This window comes from Equus asinus, chromosome 21 (assembly GCF_041296235.1).
Source record: "Equus asinus isolate D_3611 breed Donkey chromosome 21, EquAss-T2T_v2, whole genome shotgun sequence".
NCBI classification, from domain to species: Eukaryota; Metazoa; Chordata; class Mammalia; order Perissodactyla; family Equidae; genus Equus; species Equus asinus.
In genome coordinates this window covers 4,556,693-4,580,969 of record NC_091810.1, presented here as the reverse complement: position 1 = coordinate 4,580,969, position 24,277 = coordinate 4,556,693, and positions in this window count along the sequence as shown.

Sequence of the window (24,277 nt, the reverse complement as noted above, 5' to 3'; positions counted from 1 at the left end):
TGGCTGTGAGGGTTTTAGGGGAAGTGTAACAAGCCCCAGTGAGAAATTCAAATACCATAGAATCTCACTTACAAGGAGAAGAAAAAGCAAGCACTAACCAACAGGTGGCACTGAACATTTGTATGCGGGCTCCCAGAGGCAAAGAGGGGCGGTGACGGAGGGTGAAAGAGAAGATTAGGCACAAGTGTGTGGTGAGGGCCTGTGATTAGTCTTACACTGGTGAAGATGATGTAAGCTACACAGAAGTCTAAAGCAATGAGGATGTGAATCTGGAAGTTATAGTACGTTCTAATGCAGGGTCATGGCTATAAATTCACCTCAAATCAAAAATCCAAAACGGGGTCCAGAATGATGTCATAAAGCTTTGGGGGCGGAAAGAGTTTACGGAAGGTGAACTTCCAAGGATGGAAAATCACCTCCAAATGCTTACAGATGCTACAGAAAGGCAGACCATTCCAAATAGGTGAAGAGGAATACTACGAAGAGAACATGATCAGTCCTAAACCCATGAACGAACGGAAAATGTTACCGTCCATGATGTTATTACTAATCACCTTCACGAATAATCCAAACAGGCCCACGTCTTCCCAAGTTCAGGCAAAAGGTTGGTCCAAAAGTACAATTCAGGGCCGGCCCTGTGGTGGAGCAGGTAAGTGCCCACATTCCGCTTGGGCGGCCCGGGCCTCACTGTTTCACATTACGAGTGCATATCACATTAGTAGTGTTAGGAAATATAGATTTCATGGTATGGTGCGGGCAGAGATCATAAATAAGCAGCAATTGTGAGGATACGTTATCAATACGCACAAGAAAAGGAACCATAAGAATATTACAATCTATGGAAGTATCTGGTACACTTCCCAAAGGCAGAAGGAAGGAAAACTTGTGACCTGCCAAGGTGGAATTGGCAGAGTGCCACGAGATGACACCATCATTGTGCATCAGAACATTCCCTGGGCAACTTCAACTTGTGAGGGAGTCCAGGACTTTTTCTGGGTAAGGTCCACCCATTTTGCCATCTACCCAAGATATAAGAGATAAAACCCAGGATAATCTTACAGGAGTGACACCAGTGTCTAGAGAGAATGTAGGAGCCCTTTCGAAGTTCAAGGAGAAAGATAGAAACTGACAACAATTGCAGAAAAAGGAAAACTATCCTACCTAGACAGGGTGAGGAGTCAGACGGGTCTGAGATGGCTGTGAAACTCTGTGTGCACGGAGGTTGTCAGGACAACTTCGAATTTTGAGGTCGCTTATGACATCACGGTGAACATGTCCCCCAGGGTGGCCGCATGGTTACAGTCTGAGGATTGGCCTAGGCTAGGCTATTAAAGGGACAGATACCCAGAAACAGGTTTGGCAAACAGAAAGCAGGCACAGAAACTAGAAGAGATAAAACAGAGTCTGATGCAAGGGATAAGAAAGGAACCCTAGGCCACAAGTGAGAATAGAGGGACAGGCACGGAGAGGAGAACATTGTCATCTATTCAAGTCTATGGGGAGGTCATGCTGATTCAAGCTTGCAACTTCATTGGAAACAAGTGGCCGGACTTGGCGTTCATCACACCTACAGTGCCCTTGTGCCTTAAGCATAATGCAAAGTCAAGAAAGATGTCTTGAGGACATTGAAGAGAAGAATCGATGCCTCCTTTCCAAGGCCCATAGCATTCTTTGAAGGTCAGTCTCTTTTTCCGAAGCTCTGGTGTCACGTGGGCCCACTGGGCACATGGTAATGTGTCCCAAGAGATGTCTTGGAAGCCTTGAAGCAATGGAGCCCTGTCACGCTTGGGGTATGTCTCTTTGTTTGGAAGTGCTCTACAAGGGTGCTGAAAAGCACCCTCTTCCACAGGGCTTCGTTCCTTCGTGAAGGCTGCCCTCCCAGGCTAGTGTGCTCTGTTTGCCTCCATCGAAATTCTCTCCCCCTACCTCTTGCCGTAGAAGGATTATTGATTATGTGTTTTGACACCATATGTAAGGAAGTTGCACGAAAATTAGAACTTTACAGTTGTGTTTCAAGAAAAATAAACAGGCCAGGGTAGAGGATGTAGGGCAAACAAATGGCACACCCTATAAAAATTAAGTAAGCCCGTATCTGGACGGAATCTAGGGGAACGTTCAAGGATCAGGGGTCAAGTTCGAAACTTCCCAAATCCGGAAAAGAGACAGAAAAATATCTTTCCTGGAGAGTGGAATTCATCCGATTTGTCTAAGTTGTCTTGGAAACATTGTGTCCGTGAAGGGGGTTGCCAGGACCACCTCGAATTTGGAGTTTCTGATCTCAGGATGTCAAACCAACCCACATGACCACGTGTTCTCAGTGCTTAGTTTGACCTTGGCTAGGGTAGCCAAGAGTCCTACAAGTGACCGGTGCAAATTCAAGGACAACAACCAAGAGTCACGAAAGCACTCACACCTCACCCTAGAGAACATACAGCGATTAACGAAATACAAACTAATCCCTTGGAATGAAGGAGAACGGACTGATAAGCATGTCTAAGGGAGATAGCTGAGAAAGACCATGACGAGTATACTATGGAAAAGAAAAAGAGGACCCAGAAAATGGAAGGTGAACAGAAATCACACCTGAATTATCCACAATGAAAGATGATGTCCGTCTTTAGACAGACTCTGCTGGAACGTTTGAAAGTCAGAGAAATTCACAAGCCAAAAAACGGCAGCGAAGGTCAAGCATGGGCTAACTGGGAAGGGTGAGTTATGAGACTGCTCCAAGCAGGCTCTGAAACCTGTATCCAGGAAGCATGCTGGACCTCAGAGACACAATTATGACAAATCCTCTGACATCACAATGGACCCGAAAAACAACCTAGCCTCATCTACACAGTGCTAGAGTTGGGCTCACTAGTATATTTAACTCCCGTTGCACTCAACTGCACGTTGCCACTGAACATGTAAGTGGCCGGCCGGTGGTGCAGTGGTGAGGTCCGCACCTTCTGGGTCTGTGGCCCAGTATGGGCTGGGTGGAATCCTCGGTTTGGGCCTCCTCACCACTGCTTCAGTTGTTCTGGTGCAGGCGTCCGAGGTAGAGTAGAGGCAGATGGGAAGGGACGTTGGACAGGGCCACACTTCCACAGCAAATACAGGAGCATTGCCAGCAGATGTGAGCACAGCAATGCACTTGTGCCAAAACAAAACCAATTAAAAGTTGCAAAGAATAGAAAAACTGAAGCTAAGGAAAAAAAAAACAAAAAAACAGGAGCTTGCCATTACGAAGAATAGGATCTCTGTGAATACCCTTAGCAAAACAGGTGAATTCTATGTTAATTCAAAAACTAGCAAACCTTTGGGGAAAGAAACTCAAGAAGACACAAGAAAAAAAAAGATATCGAGGGATCTAGGAATGGAAGGATTAACACACTTGAAAGGTTCATACCGCAGTAAGGAATCTCTGGATTCCATGCAATCCCAGTCAAAGTTGCAGCAGTATTTGCCACAGAGAAGAAGAGAGAATCCTGAAGTTTCTAGCCAGCAACACGAGACCCTGACTAGGCAAAGGAATCCTCAGGAAAACGAACAAAGCAGCACGTGTCACAATTTCTGATTTCAACATAGAGGACGAAGCGCTAGGTACCGAAACGGCACAGTCTGGGCCCCAAAACAGGCATGAAGACCCATGCAAAACAATTGAGAGCCCAGAGCCCAACTCAAACTTACATGGACAGCCCATTTTGGACCAGGGAGCCAAGTGGAGACAGCGGAGAAAGGAGAGTCTCTACAATAAACGGTGCTGGGAAGCCTGCACAGCCACATGGAACACAACGAGAGTACGCCATGATGTTACACCTGGCACACACACCACCTGAAATGGATTAAAGCCTTGAATGGCAGACTTGAAACCGTGAACCTTGTAGGAGAAGACCTAGGCAGAGTGCTCTTTGCCATCTGTCTGAGCCGCCTATTTGGAAGAAGCATGTCTGACTGGGCAAGGGCAACAAAGGAAACAAGAAACAAACGGGACCACATCAAATGCACACACTTCTGCCCACTCAAGGAAACCATCAACTGAATACTAAGACACCACAACAATTGGGAGAGGATGTTTGCAAACCACACATCGGACAAGGGGTGAAAAGCCCAAAGATACAATCAACTCGCACGTCTCCACAAGAAAAAAAACAAGCCAATGAAAACCTGGTCAAAAGATGGAAGCAGAGATTTCTCCGAAGAAGACAGAAAGAGGGCCAGTAGGTGCATGAAAACTTGTTCACCATCATTAAGTCTCAGGAAAATGCAAATCCAAACTGCAAGGCCATGGCAGCTCACTGTGGTCAGCATGGCTAGAAGGAAGCAGACAGGAAATAACAAGTGTCAGAGAGGAGGTGGAGAGAAGGGAAGCCTCCTGCACTGCTGGTGGGAGTGTAACCCGGTGCAGCCACGATGCCAAAGGTGTGGAACTGCCTCAGAAATTTAAGTATCCATGTCCCGTATGACCCAGCTATTAATCTGCCGCTTGCTTATCCAAAACAGTCAGAAAGACTACCGCATAAAGACATGTGCATGGCTGTGTTCACCACAGTCTTACTCCGGATATCCAAGACTTGGAAAGCACCCTGGTGTCCAGCAAGGGATGATTGGAGAAGGAAGATGGGCTATAGCCACACAATGGTATACCACTCAGCCGGAACAAATGATGCAATCCAGCCATTTGTGACCACCAGAATGGCTGTGAGGGTTTTAGGGGAAGTGTAACAAGCCCCAGTGAGAAATTCAAATACCATAGAATCTCACTTACAAGGAGAAGAAAAAGCAAGCACTAACCAACAGGTGGCACTGAACATTTGTATGCGGGCTCCCAGAGGCAAAGAGGGGCGGTGACGGAGGGTGAAAGAGAAGATTAGGCACAAGTGTGTGGTGAGGGCCTGTGATTAGTCTTACACTGGTGAAGATGATGTAAGCTACACAGAAGTCTAAAGCAATGAGGATGTGAATCTGGAAGTTATAGTACGTTCTAATGCAGGGTCATGGCTATAAATTCACCTCAAATCAAAAATCCAAAAAGGGGTCCAGAATGATGTCATAAAGCTTTGGGGGCGGAAAGAGTTTACAGAAGGTGAACTTCCAAGGATGGAAAATCACCTCCAAATGCTTACAGATGCTACAGAAAGGCAGACCATTCCAAATAGGTGAAGAGGAATACTACGAAGAGAACATGATCAGTCCTAAACCCATGAACGAACGGAAAATGTTACCGTCCATGATGTTATTACTAATCACCTTCACGAATAATCCAAACAGGCCCACGTCTTCCCAAGTTCAGGCAAAAGGTTGGTCCAAAAGTACAATTCAGGGCCGGCCCTGTGGTGGAGCAGGTAAGTGCCCACATTCCGCTTGGGCGGCCCGGGCCTCACTGTTTCACATTACGAGTGCATATCACATTAGTAGTGTTAGGAAATATAGATTTCATGGTATGGTGCGGGCAGAGATCATAAATAAGCAGCAATTGTGAGGATACGTTATCAATACGCACAAGAAAAGGAACCATAAGAATATTACAATCTATGGAAGTATCTGGTACACTTCCCAAAGGCAGAAGGAAGGAAATCTTGTGACCTGCCAAGGTGGAATTGGCAGAGTGCCACGAGATGACACCATCATTGTGCATCAGAACATTCCCTGGGCAACTTCAACTTGTGAGGGAGTCCAGGACTTTTTCTGGGTAAGGTCCACCCATTTTGCCATCTACCCAAGATATAAGAGATAAAACCCAGGATAATCTTACAGGAGTGAAACCAGTGTCTAGAGAGAATGTAGGAGCCCTTTCGAAGTTCAAGGAGAAAGATAGAAACTGACAACAATTGCAGAAAAAGGAAAACTATCCTACCTAGACAGGGTGAGGAGTCAGACTGGTCTGAGATGGCTGTGAAACTCTGTGTGCACGGAGGTTGTCAGGACAACTTCGAATTTTGAGGTCGCTTATGACATCACGGTGAACATGTCCCCCAGGGTGGCCGCATGGTTACAGTCTGAGGATTGGCCTAGGCTAGGCTATTAAAGGGACAGATACCCAGAAACAGGTTTGGCAAACAGAAAGCAGGCACAGAAACTAGAAGAGATAAAACAGAGTCTGATGCAAGGGATAAGAAAGGAACCCTAGGCCACAAGTGAGAATAGAGGGACAGGCACGGAGAGGAGAACATTGTCATCTATTCAAGTCTATGGGGAGGTCATGCTGATTCAAGCTTGCAACTTCATTGGAAACAAGTGGCCGGACTTGGCGTTCATCACACCTACAGTGCCCTTGTGCCTTAAGCATAATGCAAAGTCAAGAAAGATGTCTTGAGGACATTGAAGAGAAGAATCGATGCCTCCTTTCCAAGGCCCATAGCATTCTTTGCAGGTCAGTCTCTTTTTCCGAAGCTCTGGTGTCACGTGGGCCCACTGGGCACATGGTAATGTGTCCCAAGAGATGTCTTGGAAGCCTTGAAGGAATGGAGCCCTGTCACGCTTGGGGTATGTCTCTTTGTTTGGAAGTGCTCTACAAGGGTGCTGAAAAGCACCCTCTTCCACAGGGCTTCGTTCCTTCGTGAAGGCTGCCCTCCCAGGCTAGTGTGCTCTGTTTGCCTCCATCGAAATTCTCTCCCCCTACCTCTTGCCGTAGAAGGATTATTGATTATGTGTTTTGACACCACATGTAAGGAAGTTGCACGAAAATTAGAACTTTACAGTTGTGTTTCAAGAAAAATAAACAGGCCAGGGTAGAGGATGTAGGGCAAACAAATGGCACACCCTATAAAAATTAAGTAAGCCCGTATCTGGACGGAATCTAGGGGAACGTTCAAGGATCAGGGGTCAAGTTCGAAACTTCCCAAATCCGGAAAAGAGACAGAAAAATATCTTTCCTGGAGAGTGGAATTCATCCGATTTGTCTAAGTTGTCTTGGAAACATTGTGTCCGTGAAGGGGGTTGCCAGGACCACCTCGAATTTGGAGTTTCTGATATCTCAGGATGTCAAACCAACCCACATGACCACGTGTTCTCAGTGCTTAGTTTGACCTAGGCTAGGATAGCCAAGAGTCCTACAAGTGACCGGTGCAAATTCAAGGACAACAACCAAGAGTCACGAAAGCACTCACACCTCACCCTAGAGAACATACAGCGATTAAAGAAATACAAAGTAATCCCTCGGAAAGAAGGAGAACGGACTGATAAGCATGTCTAAGGGAGATAGCTGAGAAAGACCATGACGAGTATACTATGGAAAAGAAAAAGAGGACCCAGAAAATGGAAGGTGAACAGAAATCACACCTGAATTATCCACAATGAAAGATGATGTCCGTCTTTAGACAGACTCTGCTGGAACGTTTGAAAGTCAGAGAAATTCACAAGCCAAAAAACGGCAGCGAAGGTCAAGCATGGGCTAACTGGGAAGGGTGAGTTATGAGACTGCTCCAAGCAGGCTCTGAAACCTGTATCCAGGAAGCATGCTGGACCTCAGAGACACAATTATGACAAATCCTCTGACATCACAATGGACCCGAAAAACAACCTAGCCTCATCTACACAGTGCTAGAGTTGGGCTCACTAGTATATTTAACTCCCATTGCACTCAACTGCACGTTGCCACTGAACATGTAAGTGGCCGGCCGGTGGTGCAGTGGTGAGGTCCGCACCTTCTGGGTCTGTGGCCCAGTATGGGCTGGGTGGAATCCTCGGTTTGGGCCTCCTCACCACTGCTTCAGTTGTTCTGGTGCAGGCGTCCGAGGTAGAGTAGAGGCAGATGGGAAGGGACGTTGGACAGGGCCAGACTTCCACAGCAAATACAGGAGCATTGCCAGCAGATGTGAGCACAGCAATGCACTTGTGCCAAAACAAAACCAATTAAAAGTTGCAAAGAATAGAAAAACTGAAGCTAAGGAAAAAAAAAAAACAAAAAAACAGGAGCTTGCCATTACGAAGAATAGGATCTCTGTGAATAACCTTAGCAAAACAGGTGAATTCTATGTTAATTCAAAAACTAGCAAACCTTTGGGGAAAGAAACTCAAGAAGACACAAGAAAAAAAAAGATACCGAGGGATCTAGGAATGGAAGGATTAACACACTTGAAAGGTTCATACCGCAGTAAGGAATCTCTGGATTCCATGCAATCCCAGTCAAAGTTGCAGCAGTATTTGCCACAGAGAAGAAGAGAGAATCCTAAAGTTTCTAGCCAGCAACGCGAGACCCTGACTAGGCAAAGGAATCCTCAGGAAAACGAACAAAGCAGCACGTGTCACAATTTCTGATTTCAACATAGAGGACGAAGCGCTAGGTACCGAAACGGCACAGTCTGGGCCCCAAAACAGGCATGAAGACCCATGCAAAACAACTGAGAGCCCAGAGCCCAACTCAAACTTACATGGACAGCCCATTTTGGACCAGGGAGCCAAGTGGAGACAGCGGAGAAAGGAGAGTCTCTACAATAAACGGTGCTGGGAAGCCTGCACAGCCACATGGAACACAACGAGAGTACACCATGATGTTACACCTGGCACACACACCACCTGAAGTGGATTAAAGCCTTGAATGGCAGACTTGAAACCGTGAACCTTGTAGGAGAAGACCTAGGCAGAGTGCTCTTTGCCATCTGTCTGAGCCGCCTATTTGGAAGAAGCATGTCTGACTGGGCAAGGGCAACAAAGGAAACAAGAAACAAACGGGACCACATCAAATGCACACACTTCTGCCCACTCAAGGAAACCATCAACTGAATACTAAGACACCACAACAATTGGGAGAGGATGTTTGCAAACCACACATCGGACAAGGGGTGAAAAGCCCAAAGATACAATCAACTCGCACGTCTCCACAAGAACAAAAACAAGCCAATGAAAACCTGGTCAAAAGATGGAAGCAGAGATTTCTCCGAAGAAGACAGAAAGAGGGCCAGTAGGTGCATGAAAACTTGTTCACCATCATTAAGTCTCAGGAAAATGCAAATCCAAACTGCAAGGCCATGGCAGCTCACTGTGGTCAGCATGGCTAGAAGGAAGCAGACAGGAAATAACAAGTGTCAGAGAGGAGGTGGAGAGAAGGGAAGCCTCCTGCACTGCTGGTGGGAGTGTAACCCGGTGCAGCCACGATGCCAAAGGTGTGGAACTGCCTCAGAAGTTTAAGTATCCACGTCCCGTATGACCCAGCTATTAATCTGCCGCTTGCTTATCCAAAAAAGTCAGAAAGACTACCGCATAAAGACATGTGCATGGCTGTGTTCACCACAGTCTTACTCCTGATATCCAAGACTTGGAAAGCACCCTGGTGTCCAGCAAGGGATGATTGGAGAAGGAAGATGGGCTATAGCCACACAATGGTATACCACTCAGCCGGAACAAATGATGCAATCCAGCCATTTGTGACCACCAGAATGGCTGTGAGGGTTTTAGGGGAAGTGTAACAAGCCCCAGTGAGAAATTCAAATACCATAGAATCTCACTTACAAGGCGAAGAAAAAGCAAGCACTAACCAACAGGTGGCACTGAACATTTGTATGCGGGCTCCCAGAGGCAAAGAGGGGCGGTGACGGAGGGTGAAAGAGAAGATTAGGCACAAGTGTGTGGTGAGGGCCTGTGATTAGTCTTACACTGGTGAAGATGATGTAAGCTACACAGAAGTCTAAAGCAATGAGGATGTGAATCTGGAAGTTATAGTACGTTCTAATGCAGGGTCATGGCTATAAATTCACCTCAAATCAAAAATCCAAAAAGGGGTCCAGAATGATGTCATAAAGCTTTGGGGGCGGAAAGAGTTTACGGAAGGTGAACTTCCAAGGATGGAAAATCACCTCCAAATGCTTACAGATGCTACAGAAAGGCAGACCATTCCAAATAGGTGAAGAGGAATACTACGAAGAGAACATGATCAGTCCTAAACCCATGAACGAACGGAAAATGTTACCGTCCATGATGTTATTACTAATCACCTTCACGAATAATCCAAACAGGCCCACGTCTTCCCAAGTTCAGGCAAAAGGTTGGTCCAAAAGTACAATTCAGGGCCGGCCCTGTGGTGGAGCAGGTAAGTGCCCACATTCCGCTTGGGCGGCCCGGGCCTCACTGTTTCACATTACGAGTGCATATCACATTAGTAGTGTTAGGAAATATAGATTTCATGGTATGGTGCGGGCAGAGATCATAAATAAGCAGCAATTGTGAGGATACGTTATCAATACGCACAAGAAAAGGAACCATAAGAATATTACAATCTATGGAAGTATCTGGTACACTTCCCAAAGGCAGAAGGAAGGAAAACTTGTGACCTGCCAAGGTGGAATTGGCAGAGTGCCACGAGATGACACCATCATTGTGCATCAGAACATTCCCTGGGCAACTTCAACTTGTGAGGGAGTCCAGGACTTTTTCTGGGTAAGGTCCACCCATTTTGCCATCTACCCAAGATATAAGAGATAAAACCCAGGATAATCTTACAGGAGTGAAACCAGTGTCTAGAGAGAATGTAGGAGCCCTTTCGAAGTTCAAGGAGAAAGATAGAAACTGACAACAATTGCAGAAAAAGGAAAACTATCCTACCTAGACAGGGTGAGGAGTCAGACTGGTCTGAGATGGCTGTGAAACTCTGTGTGCACGGAGGTTGTCAGGACAACTTCGAATTTTGAGGTCGCTTATGACATCACGGTGAACATGTCCCCCAGGGTGGCCGCATGGTTACAGTCTGAGGATTGGCCTAGGCTAGGCTATTAAAGGGACAGACACCCAGAAACAGGTTTGGCAAACAGAAAGCAGGCACAGAAACTAGAAGAGATAAAACAGAGTCTGATGCAAGGGATAAGAAAGGAACCCTAGGCCACAAGTGAGAATAGAGGGACAGGCACGGAGAGGAGAACATTGTCATCTATTCAAGTCTATGGGGAGGTCATGCTGATTCAAGCTTGCAACTTCATTGGAAACAAGTGGCCGGACTTGGCGTTCATCACACCTACAGTGCCCTTGTGCCTTAAGCATAATGCAAAGTCAAGAAAGATGTCTTGAGGACATTGAAGAGAAGAATCGATGCCTCCTTTCCAAGGCCCATAGCATTCTTTGAAGGTCAGTCTCTTTTTCCGAAGCTCTGGTGTCACGTGGGCCCACTGGGCACATGGTAATGTGTCCCAAGAGATGTCTTGGAAGCCTTGAAGGAATGGAGCCCTGTCACGCTTGGGGTATGTCTCTTTGTTTGGAAGTGCTCTACAAGGGTGCTGAAAAGCACCCTCTTCCACAGGGCTTCGTTCCTTCGTGAAGGCTGCCCTCCCAGGCTAGTGTGCTCTGTTTGCCTCCATCGAAATTCTCTCCCCCTACCTCTTGCCGTAGAAGGATTATTGATTATGTGTTTTGACACCATATGTAAGGAAGTTGCACGAAAATTAGAACTTTACAGTTGTGTTTCAAGAAAAATAAACAGGCCAGGGTAGAGGATGTAGGGCAAACAAATGGCACACCCTATAAAAATTAAGTAAGCCCGTATCTGGACGGAATCTAGGGGAACGTTCAAGGATCAGGGGTCAAGTTCGAAACTTCCCAAATCCGGAAAAGAGACAGAAAAATATCTTTCCTGGAGAGTGGAATTCATCCGATTTGTCTAAGTTGTCTTGGAAACATTGTGTCCGTGAAGGGGGTTGCCAGGACCACCTCGAATTTGGAGTTTCTGATATCTCAGGATGTCAAACCAACCCACATGACCACGTGTTCTCAGTGCTTAGTTTGACCTAGGCTAGGATAGCCAAGAGTCCTACAAGTGACCGGTGCAAATTCAAGGACAACAACCAAGAGTCACGAAAGCACTCACACCTCACCCTAGAGAACATACAGCGATTAAAGAAATACAAAGTAATCCCTCGGAAAGAAGGAGAACGGACTGATAAGCATGTCTAAGGGAGATAGCTGAGAAAGACCATGACGAGTATACTATGGAAAAGAAAAAGAGGACCCAGAAAATGGAAGGTGAACAGAAATCACACCTGAATTATCCACAATGAAAGATGATGTCCGTCTTTAGACAGACTCTGCTGGAACGTTTGAAAGTCAGAGAAATTCACAAGCCAAAAAACGGCAGCGAAGGTCAAGCATGGGCTAACTGGGAAGGGTGAGTTATGAGACTGCTCCAAGCAGGCTCTGAAACCTGTATCCAGGAAGCATGCTGGACCTCAGAGACACAATTATGACAAATCCTCTGACATCACAATGGACCCGAAAAACAACCTAGCCTCATCTACACAGTGCTAGAGTTGGGCTCACTAGTATATTTAACTCCCATTGCACTCAACTGCACGTTGCCACTGAACATGTAAGTGGCCGGCCGGTGGTGCAGTGGTGAGGTCCGCACCTTCTGGGTCTGTGGCCCAGTATGGGCTGGGTGGAATCCTCGGTTTGGGCCTCCTCACCACTGCTTCAGTTGTTCTGGTGCAGGCGTCCGAGGTAGAGTAGAGGCAGATGGGAAGGGACGTTGGACAGGGCCAGACTTCCACAGCAAATACAGGAGCATTGCCAGCAGATGTGAGCACAGCAATGCACTTGTGCCAAAACAAAACCAATTAAAAGTTGCAAAGAATAGAAAAACTGAAGCTAAGGAAAAAAAAAAAACAAAAAAACAGGAGCTTGCCATTACGAAGAATAGGATCTCTGTGAATAACCTTAGCAAAACAGGTGAATTCTATGTTAATTCAAAAACTAGCAAACCTTTGGGGAAAGAAACTCAAGAAGACACAAGAAAAAAAAAGATACCGAGGGATCTAGGAATGGAAGGATTAACACACTTGAAAGGTTCATACCGCAGTAAGGAATCTCTGGATTCCATGCAATCCCAGTCAAAGTTGCAGCAGTATTTGCCACAGAGAAGAAGAGAGAATCCTAAAGTTTCTAGCCAGCAACACGAGACCCTGACTAGGCAAAGGAATCCTCAGGAAAACGAACAAAGCAGCACGTGTCACAATTTCTGATTTCAACATAGAGGACGAAGCGCTAGGTACCGAAACGGCACAGTCTGGGCCCCAAAACAGGCATGAAGACCCATGCAAAACAATTGAGAGCCCAGAGCCCAACTCAAACTTACATGGACAGCCCATTTTGGACCAGGGAGCCAAGTGGAGACAGCGGAGGAAGGAGAGTCTCTACAATAAACGGTGCTGGGAAGCCTGCACAGCCACATGGAACACAACGAGAGTACACCATGATGTTACACCTGGCACACACACCACCTGAAATGGATTAAAGCCTTGAATGGCAGACTTGAAACCGTGAACCTTGTAGGAGAAGACCTAGGCAGAGTGCTCTTTGCCATCTGTCTGAGCCGCCTATTTGGAAGAAGCATGTCTGACTGGGCAAGGGCAACAAAGGAAACAAGAAACAAACGGGACCACATCAAACGCACACACTTCTGCCCACTCAAGGAAACCATCAACTGAATACTAAGACACCACAACGATTGGGAGAGGATGTTTGCAAACCACACATCGGACAAGGGGTGAAAAGCCCAAAGATACAATCAACTCGCACGTCTCCACAAGAAAAAAAACAAGCCAATGAAAACCTGGTCAAAAGATGGAAGCAGAGATTTCTCCGAAGAAGACAGAAAGAGGGCCAGTAGGTGCACGAAAACTTGTTCACCATCATTAAGTCTCAGGAAAATGCAAATCCAAACTGCAAGGCCATGGCAGCTCACTGTGGTCAGCATGGCTAGAAGGAAGCAGACAGGAAATAACAAGTGTCAGAGAGGAGGTGGAGAGAAGGGAAGCCTCCTGCACTGCTGGTGGGAGTGTAACCCGGTGCAGCCACGATGCCAAAGGTGTGGAACTGCCTCAGAAGTTTAAGTATCCATGTCCCGTATGACCCAGCTATTAATCTGCCGCTTGCTTATCCAAAACAGTCAGAAAGACTACCGCATAAAGACATGTGCATGGCTGTGTTCACCACAGTCTTACTCCGGATATCCAAGACTTGGAAAGCACCCTGGTGTCCAGCAAGGGATGATTGGAGAAGGAAGATGGGCTATAGCCACACAATGGTATACCACTCAGCCGGAACAAATGATGCAATCCAGCCATTTGTGACCACCAGAATGGCTGTGAGGGTTTTAGGGGAAGTGTAACAAGCCCCAGTGAGAAATTCAAATACCATAGAATCTCACTTACAAGGCGAAGAAAAAGCAAGCACTAACCAACAGGTGGCACTGAACATTTGTATGCGGGCTCCCAGAGGCAAAGAGGGGCGGTGACGGAGGGTGAAAGAGAAGATTAGGCACAAGTGTGTGGTGAGGGCCTGTGATTAGTCTTACACTGGTGAAGATGATGTAAGCTACACAGAAGTCTAAAGCAATGAGGATGCGAATCTGGAAGTTATAGTACGTTCTAATGCAGGGTCATGGCTATAAATTCACCTCAAATCAAAAATCCAAAAAGGGGTCCAGAATGATGTCATAAAGCTTTGGGGGCGGAAAGAGTTTACAGAAGGTGAACTTCCAAGGATGGAAAATCACCTCCAAATGCTTACAGATGCTACAGAAAGGCAGACCATTCCAAATAGGTGAAGAGGAATACTACGAAGAGAACATGATCAGTCCTAAACCCATGAACGAACGGAAAATGTTACCGTCCATGATGTTATTACTAATCACCTTCACGAATAATCCAAACAGGCCCACGTCTTCACAAGTTCAGGCAAAAGGTTGGTCCAAAAGTACAATTCAGGGCCGGCCCTGTGGTGGAGCAGGTAAGTGCCCACATTCCGCTTGGGCGGCCCGGGCCTCACTGTTTCACATTACGAGTGCATATCACATTAGTAGTGTTAGGAAATATAGATTTCATGGTATGGTGCGGGCAGAGATCATAAATAAGCAGCAATTGTGAGGATACGTTATCAATACGCACAAGAAAAGGAACCATAAGAATATTACAATCTATGGAAGTATCTGGTACACTTCCCAAAGGCAGAAGGAAGGAAAACTTGTGACCTGCCAAGGTGGAATTGGCAGAGTGCCACGAGATGACACCATCATCGTGCATCAGAACATTCCCTGGGCAACTTCAACTTGTGAGGGAGTCCAGGACTTTTTCTGGGTAAGGTCCACCCATTTTGCCATCTACCCAAGATATAAGAGATAAAACCCAGGATAATCTTACAGGAGTGACACCAGTGTCTAGAGAGAATGTAGGAGCCCTTTCGAAGTTCAAGGAGAAAGATAGAAACTGACAACAATTGCAGAAAAAGGAAAACTATCCTACCTAGACAGGGTGAGGAGTCAGACTGGTCTGAGATGGCTGTGAAACTCTGTGTGCACGGAGGTTGTCAGGACAACTTCGAATTTTGAGGTCGCTTATGACATCACGGTGAACATGTCCCCCAGGGTGGCCGCATGGTTACAGTCTGAGGATTGGCCTAGGCTAGGCTATTAAAGGGACAGACACCCAGAAACAGGTTTGGCAAACAGAAAGCAGGCACAGAAACTAGAAGAGATAAAACAGAGTCTGATGCAAGGGATAAGAAAGGAACCCTAGGCCACAAGTGAGAATAGAGGGACAGGCACGGAGAGGAGAACATTGTCATCTATTCAAGTCTATGGGGAGGTCATGCTGATTCAAGCTTGCAACTTCATTGGAAACAAGTGGCCGGACTTGGCGTTCATCACACCTACAGTGCCCTTGTGCCTTAAGCATAATGCAAAGTCAAGAAAGATGTCTTGAGGACATTGAAGAGAAGAATCGATGCCTCCTTTCCAAGGCCCATAGCATTCTTTGCAGGTCAGTCTCTTTTTCCGAAGCTCTGGTGTCACGTGGGCCCACTGGGCACATGGTAATGTGTCCCAAGAGATGTCTTGGAAGCCTTGAAGGAATGGAGCCCTGTCACGCTTGGGGTATGTCTCTTTGTTTGGAAGTGCTCTACAAGGGTGCTGAAAAGCACCCTCTTCCACAGGGCTTCGTTCCTTCGTGAAGGCTGCCCTCCCAGGCTAGTGTGCTCTGTTTGCCTCCATCGAAATTCTCTCCCCCTACCTCTTGCCGTAGAAGGATTATTGATTATGTGTTTTGACACCATATGTAAGGAAGTTGCACGAAAATTAGAACTTTACAGTTGTGTTTCAAGAAAAATAAACAGGCCAGGGTAGAGGATGTAGGGCAAACAAATGGCACACCCTATAAAAATTAAGTAAGCCCGTATCTGGACGGAATCTAGGGGAACGTTCAAGGATCAGGGGTCAAGTTCGAAACTTCCCAAATCCGGAAAAGAGACAGAAAAATATCTTTCCTGGAGAGTGGAATTCATCCGATTTGTCTAAGTTGTCTTGGAAACATTGTGTCCGTGAAGGGGGTTGCCAGGACCACCTCGAATTTGGAGTTTCTGATCTCAGGATGTCAAACCAACCCACATGACCACGTGTTCTCAGTGCTTAGTTTGACCTAGGCTAGGGTAGCCAAGAGTCCTACAAGTGACCGGTGCAAATTCAAGGACAACAACCAAGAGTCACGAAAGCACTCACACCTCACCCTAGAGAACATACAGCGATTAAAGAAATACAAACTAATCCCTCGGAATGAAGGAGAACGGACTGATAAGCATGTCTAAGGGAGATAGCTGAGAAAGACCATGACGAGTATACTATGGAAAAGAAAAAGAGGACCCAGAAAATGGAAGGTGAACAGAAATCACACCTGAATTATCCACAATGAAAGATGATGTCCGTCTTTAGACAGACTCTGCTGGAACGTTTGAAAGTCAGAGAAATTCACAAGCCAAAAAACGGCAGCGAAGGTCAAGCATGGGCTAACTGGGAAGGGTGAGTTATGAGACTGCTCCAAGCAGGCTCTGAAACCTGTATCCAGGAAGCATGCTGGACCTCAGAGACACAATTATGACAAATCCTCTGACATCACAATGGACCCGAAAAACAACCTAGCCTCATCTACACAGTGCTAGAGTTGGGCTCACTAGTATATTTAACTCCCATTGCACTCAACTGCACGTTGCCACTGAACATGTAAGTGGCCGGCCGGTGGTGCAGTGGTGAGGTCCGCACCTTCTGGGTCTGTGGCCCAGTATGGGCTGGGTGGAATCCTCGGTTTGGGCCTCCTCACCACTGCTTCAGTTGTTCTGGTGCAGGCGTCCGAGGTAGAGTAGAGGCAGATGGGAAGGGACGTTGGACAGGGCCAGACTTCCACAGCAAATACAGGAGCATTGCCAGCAGATGTGAGCACAGCAATGCACTTGTGCCAAAACAAAACCAATTAAAAGTTGCAAAGAATAGAAAAACTGAAGCTAAGGAAAAAAAAAAAACAAAAAAACAGGAGCTTGCCATTACGAAGAATAGGATCTCTGTGAATAACCTTAGCAAAACAGGTGAATTCTATGTTAATTCAAAAACTAGCAAACCTTTGGGGAAAGAAACTCAAGAAGACACAAGAAAAAAAAAGATACCGAGGGATCTAGGAATGGAAGGATTAACACACTTGAAAGGTTCATACCGCAGTAAGGAATCTCTGGATTCCATGCAATCCCAGTCAAAGTTGCAGCAGTATTTGCCACAGAGAAGAAGAGAGAATCCTAAAGTTTCTAGCCAGCAACGCGAGACCCTGACTAGGCAAAGGAATCCTCAGGAAAACGAACAAAGCAGCACGTGTCACAATTTCTGATTTCAACATAGAGGACGAAGCGCTAGGTACCGAAACGGCACAGTCTGGGCCCCAAAACAGGCATGAAGACCCATGCAAAACAACTGAGAGCCCAGAGCCCAACTCAAACTTACATGGACAGCCCATTTTGGACCAGGGAGCCAAGTGGAGACAGCGGAGAAAGGAGAGTCTCTACAATAAACGGTGCTGGGAAGCCTGCACAGCCACATGGAACACAACGAGAGTACACCATGATGTTACACCTGGCACACACACCACCTGAAGTGGATTAAAGCCTTGAATGGCAGACTTGAAACCGTGAACCTTGTAGGAGAAGACCTAGGCAGAGTGCTCTTTGCCATCTGTCTGAGCCGCCTATTTGGAAGAAGCATGTCTGACTGGGCAAGGGCAACAAAGGAAACAAGAAACAAACGGGACCACATCAAACGCACACACTTCTGCCCACTCAAGGAAACCATCAACTGAATACTAAGACACCACAACAATTGGGAGAGGATGTTTGCAAACCACACATCGGACAAGGGGTGAAAAGCCCAAAGATACAATCAACTCGCACGTCTCCACAAGAAAAAAAACAAGCCAATGAAAACCTGGTCAAAAGATGGAAGCAGAGATTTCTCCGAAGAAGACAGAAAGAGGGCCAGTAGGTGCACGAAAACTTGTTCACCATCATTAAGTCTCAGGAAAATGCAAATCCAAACTGCAAGGCCATGGCAGCTCACTGTGGTCAGCATGGCTAGAAGGAAGCAGACAGGAAATAACAAGTGTCAGAGAGGAGGTGGAGAGAAGGGAAGCCTCCTGCACTGCTGGTGGGAGTGTAACCCGGTGCAGCCACGATGCCAAAGGTGTGGAACTGCCTCAGAAGTTTAAGTATCCATGTCCCGTATGACCCAGCTATTAATCTGCCGCTTGCTTATCCAAAACAGTCAGAAAGACTACCGCATAAAGACATGTGCATGGCTGTGTTCACCACAGTCTTACTCCGGATATCCAAGACTTGGAAAGCACCCTGGTGTCCAGCAAGGGATGATTGGAGAAGGAAGATGGGCTATAGCCACACAATGGTATACCACTCAGCCGGAACAAATGATGCAATCCAGCCATTTGTGACCACCAGAATGGCTGTGAGGGTTTTAGGGGAAGTGTAACAAGCCCCAGTGAGAAATTCAAATACCATAGAATCTCACTTACAAGGAGAAGAAAAAGCAAGCACTAACCAACAGGTGGCACTGAACATTTGTATGCGGGCTCCCAGAGGCAAAGAGGGGCGGTGACGGAGGGTGAAAGAGAAGATTAGGCACAAGTGTGTGGTGAGGGCCTGTGATTAGTCTTACACTGGTGAAGATGATGTAAGCTACACAGAAGTCTAAAGCAATGAGGATGTGAATCTGGAAGTTATAGTACGTTCTAATGCAGGGTCATGGCTATAAATTCACCTCAAATCAAAAATCCAAAAAGGGGTCCAGAATGATGTCATAAAGCTTTGGGGGCGGAAAGAGTTTACGGAAGGTGAACTTCCAAGGATGGAAAATCACCTCCAAATGCTTACAGATGCTACAGAAAGGCAGACCATTCCAAATAGGTGAAGAGGAATACTACGAAGAGAACATGATCAGTCCTAAACCCATGAACGAACGGAAAATGTTACCGTCCATGATGTTATTACTAATCACCTTCACGAATAATCCAAACAGGCCCACGTCTTCCCAAGTTCAGGCAAAAGGTTGGTCCAAAAGTACAATTCAGGGCCGGCCCTGTGGTGGAGCAGGTAAGTGCCCACATTCCGCTTGGGCGGCCCGGGCCTCACTGTTTCACATTACGAGTGCATATCACATTAGTAGTGTTAGGAAATATAGATTTCATGGTATGGTGCGGGCAGAGATCATAAATAAGCAGCAATTGTGAGGATACGTTATCAATACGCACAAGAAAAGGAACCATAAGAATATTACAATCTATGGAAGTATCTGGTACACTTCCCAAAGGCAGAAGGAAGGAAAACTTGTGACCTGCCAAGGTGGAATTGGCAGAGTGCCACGAGATGACACCATCATTGTGCATCAGAACATTCCCTGGGCAACTTCAACTTGTGAGGGAGTCCAGGACTTTTTCTGGGTAAGGTCCACCCATTTTGCCATCTACCCAAGATATAAGAGATAAAACCCAGGATAATCTTACAGGAGTGACACCAGTGTCTAGAGAGAATGTAGGAGCCCTTTCGAAGTTCAAGGAGAAAGATAGAAACTGACAACAATTGCAGAAAAAGGAAAACTATCCTACCTAGACAGGGTGAGGAGTCAGACTGGTCTGAGATGGCTGTGAAACTCTGTGTGCACGGAGGTTGTCAGGACAACTTCGAATTTTGAGGTCGCTTATGACATCACGGTGAACATGTCCCCCAGGGTGGCCGCATGGTTACAGTCTGAGGATTGGCCTAGGCTAGGCTATTAAAGGGACAGATACCCAGAAACAGGTTTGGCAAACAGAAAGCAGGCACAGAAACTAGAAGAGATAAAACAGAGTCTGATGCAAGGGATAAGAAAGGAACCCTAGGCCACAAGTGAGAATAGAGGGACAGGCACGGAGAGGAGAACATTGTCATCTATTCAAGTCTATGGGGAGGTCATGCTGATTCAAGCTTGCAACTTCATTGGAAACAAGTGGCCGGACTTGGCGTTCATCACACCTACAGTGCCCTTGTGCCTTAAGCATAATGCAAAGTCAAGAAAGATGTCTTGAGGACATTGAAGAGAAGAATCGATGCCTCCTTTCCAAGGCCCATAGCATTCTTTGCAGGTCAGTCTCTTTTTCCGAAGCTCTGGTGTCACGTGGGCCCACTGGGCACATGGTAATGTGTCCCAAGAGATGTCTTGGAAGCCTTGAAGGAATGGAGCCCTGTCACGCTTGGGGTATGTCTCTTTGTTTGGAAGTGCTCTACAAGGGTGCTGAAAAGCACCCTCTTCCACAGGGCTTCGTTCCTTCGTGAAGGCTGCCCTCCCAGGCTAGTGTGCTCTGTTTGCCTCCATCGAAATTCTCTCCCCCTACCTCTTGCCGTAGAAGGATTATTGATTATGTGTTTTGACACCATATGTAAGGAAGTTGCACGAAAATTAGAACTTTACAGTTGTGTTTCAAGAAAAATAAACAGGCCAGGGTAGAGGATGTAGGGCAAACAAATGGCACACCCTATAAAAATTAAGTAAGCCCGTATCTGGACGGAATCTAGGGGAACGTTCAAGGATCAGGGGTCAAGTTCGAAACTTCCCAAATCCGGAAAAGAGACAGAAAAATATCTTTCCTGGAGAGTGGAATTCATCCGATTTGTCTAAGTTGTCTTGGAAACATTGTGTCCGTGAAGGGAGTTGCCAGGGCCACCTCGAATTTGGAGTTTCTGATCTCAGGATGTCAAACCAACCCACATGACCACGTGTTCTCAGTGCTTAGTTTGACCTAGGCTAGGATAGCCAAGAGTCCTACAAGTGACCGGTGCAAATTCAAGGACAACAACCAAGAGTCACGAAAGCACTCACACCTCACCCTAGAGAACATACAGCGATTAAAGAAATACAAACTAATCCCTCGGAATGAAGGAGAACGGACTGATAAGCATGTCTAAGGGAGATAGCTGAGAAAGACCATGACGAGTATACTATGGAAAAGAAAAAGAGGACCCAGAAAATGGAAGGTGAACAGAAATCACACCTGAATTATCCACAATGAAAGATGATGTCCGTCTTTAGACAGACTCTGCTGGAACGTTTGAAAGTCAGAGAAATTCACAAGCCAAAAAACGGCAGCGAAGGTCAAGCATGGGCTAACTGGGAAGGGTGAGTTATGAGACTGCTCCAAGCAGGCTCTGAAACCTGTATCCAGGAAGCATGCTGGACCTCAGAGACACAATTATGACAAATCCTCTGACATCACAATGGACCCGAAAAACAACCTAGCCTCATCTACACAGTGCTAGAGTTGGGCTCACTAGTATATTTAACTCCCATTGCACTCAACTGCACGTTGCCACTGAACATGTAAGTGGCCGGCCGGTGGTGCAGTGGTGAGGTCCGCACCTTCTGGGTCTGTGGCCCAGTATGGGCTGGGTGGAATCCTCGGTTTGGGCCTCCTCACCTCTGCTTCAGTTGTTCTGGTGCAGGCGTCCGAGGTAGAGTAGAGGCAGATGGGAAGGGACGTTGGACAGGGCCAGACTTCCACAGCAAATACAGGAGCATTGCCAGCAGATGTGAGCACAGCAATGCACTTGTGCCAAAACAAAACCAATTAAAAGTTGCAAAGAATAGAAAAACTGAAGCTAAGGAAAAAAAAAAAACAAAAAAACAGGAGCTTGCCATTACGAAGAATAGGATCTCTGTGAATAACCTTAGCAAAACAGGTGAATTCTATGTTAATTCAAAAACTAGCAAACCTTTGGGGAAAGAAACTCAAGAAGACACAAGAAAAAAAAAGATACCGAGGGATCTAGGAATGGAAGGATTAACACACTTGAAAGGTTCATACCGCAGTAAGGAATCTCTGGATTCCATGCAATCCCAGTCAAAGTTGCAGCAGTATTTGCCACAGAGAAGAAGAGAGAATCCTAAAGTTTCTAGCCAGCAACGCGAGACGCTGACTAGGCAAAGGAATCCTCAGGAAAACGAACAAAGCAGCACGTGTCACAATTTCTGATTTCAACATAGAGGACGAAGCGCTAGGTACCGAAACGGCACAGTCTGGGTCCCAAAACAGGCATGAAGACCCATGCAAAACAACTGAGAGCCCAGAGCCCAACTCAAACTTACATGGACAGCCCATTTTGGACCAGGGAGCCAAGTGGAGACAGCGGAGAAAGGAGAGTCTCTACAATAAACGGTGCTGGGAAGCCTGCACAGCCACATGGAACACAACGAGAGTACACCATGATGTTACACCTGGCACACACACCACCTGAAGTGGATTAAAGCCTTGAATGGCAGACTTGAAACCGTGAACCTTGTAGGAGAAGACCTAGGCAGAGTGCTCTTTGCCATCTGTCTGAGCCGCCTATTTGGAAGAAGCATGTCTGACTGGGCAAGGGCAACAAAGGAAACAAGAAACAAACGGGACCACATCAAATGCACACACTTCTGCCCACTCAAGGAAACCATCAACTGAATACTAAGACACCACAACAATTGGGAGAGGATGTTTGCAAACCACACATCGGACAAGGGGTGAAAAGCCCAAAGATACAATCAACTCGCACGTCTCCACAAGAAAAAAAACAAGCCAATGAAAACCTGGTCAAAAGATGGAAGCAGAGATTTCTCCGAAGAAGACAGAAAGAGGGCCAGTAGGTGCACGAAAACTTGTTCACCATCATTAAGTCTCAGGAAAATGCAAATCCAAACTGCAAGGCCATGGCAGCTCACTGTGGTCAGCATGGCTAGAAGGAAGCAGACAGGAAATAACAAGTGTCAGAGAGGAGGTGGAGAGAAGGGAAGCCTCCTGCACTGCTGGTGGGAGTGTAACCCGGTGCAGCCACGATGCCAAAGGTGTGGAACTGCCTCAGAAGTTTAAGTATCCATGTCCCGTATGACCCAGCTATTAATCTGCCGCTTGCTTATCCAAAAAAGTCAGAAAGACTACCGCATAAAGACATGTGCATGGCTGTGTTCACCACAGTCTTACTCCTGATATCCAAGACTTGGAAAGCACCCTGGTGTCCAGCAAGGGATGATTGGAGAAGGAAGATGGGCTATAGCCACACAATGGTATACCACTCAGCCGGAACAAATGATGCAATCCAGCCATTTGTGACCACCAGAATGGCTGTGAGGGTTTTAGGGGAAGTGTAACAAGCCCCAGTGAGAAATTCAAATACCATAGAATCTCACTTACAAGGCGAAGAAAAAGCAAGCACTAACCAACAGGTGGCACTGAACATTTGTATGCGGGCTCCCAGAGGCAAAGAGGGGCGGTGACGGAGGGTGAAAGAGAAGATTAGGCACAAGTGTGTGGTGAGGGCCTGTGATTAGTCTTACACTGGTGAAGATGATGTAAGCTACACAGAAGTCTAAAGCAATGAGGATGTGAATCTGGAAGTTATAGTACGTTCTAATGCAGGGTCATGGCTATAAATTCACCTCAAATCAAAAATCCAAAAAGGGGTCCAGAATGATGTCATAAAGCTTTGGGGGCGGAAAGAGTTTACGGAAGGTGAACTTCCAAGGATGGAAAATCACCTCCAAATGCTTACAGATGCTACAGAAAGGCAGACCATTCCAAATAGGTGAAGAGGAATACTACGAAGAGAACATGATCAGTCCTAAACCCATGAACGAACGGAAAATGTTACCGTCCATGATGTTATTACTAATCACCTTCACGAATAATCCAAACAGGCCCACGTCTTCCCAAGTTCAGGCAAAAGGTTGGTCCAAAAGTACAATTCAGGGCCGGCCCTGTGGTGGAGCAGGTAAGTGCCCACATTCCGCTTGGGCGGCCCGGGCCTCACTGTTTCACATTACGAGTGCATATCACATTAGTAGTGTTAGGAAATATAGATTTCATGGTATGGTGCGGGCAGAGATCATAAATAAGCAGCAATTGTGGGGATACGCTATCAATACGCACAAGAAAAGGAACCATAAGAATATTACAATCTATGGAAGTATCTGGTACACTTCCCAAAGGCAGAAGGA